This window comes from Engraulis encrasicolus, chromosome 20, assembly GCF_034702125.1.
Source record: "Engraulis encrasicolus isolate BLACKSEA-1 chromosome 20, IST_EnEncr_1.0, whole genome shotgun sequence".
Taxonomy (NCBI): domain Eukaryota; kingdom Metazoa; phylum Chordata; class Actinopteri; order Clupeiformes; family Engraulidae; genus Engraulis; species Engraulis encrasicolus.
In genome coordinates, this window is record NC_085876.1 from 35,308,567 (window position 1) to 35,309,247 (window position 681).

Consider the following 681-nt stretch of genomic DNA (forward strand, 5'->3'; position numbering starts at 1 on the left):
AGCAATCTACACACTTAATTTTGCACAGCTGACTTTTTAAAATCGTAATTCTTTTTATACAGTATATATAAGTTATAGGTTTCTTGTTGATTTTTAAGCACCGTGAGCATCTGCACTTTACCAATTTCGTTGTACCTGTACAATGACAATAAAGTTTCATTCATTCATTCATTCATACACAATACAGTAACTAAGCCATCTTTCCTTTTAGGGATGGTTTCTGCAGTGCCCTGTTCTAGCGGTAACATGGAAGCCCACCTTGCATCAGCCACTCGAAATTCATGAATCCTGGACTGCACCATGGACACGCTGGACTTAGCACACTGCCTCATTTGACCCTCAGAAATATGTGCAGACAGAGTTGTATAAAGTAGAACTACTGTAGAACTACTCTTCCAGATGTAACTACAATACTAGTTGCGGGTTATTACAAAATGGAAACCATGTTATATCATAGGCCTACCAGTGTTGTAATTACATTTGTAATAGCCAGTGGCGGAACCAGACATTTATTCTTGGGGGAGCAATGGGGTAGCCACATGAATTTCACAGGGGCATGCTCTTACATGAAGAAAAAAAACACTCAAACTCTATAGAATAGATAAAGAGTATGATTTTCTCGGGTTCTTATTACACCTGTGAGTGTTACCAGATTGAGCGGTTTCCGATGGTCATCTATGG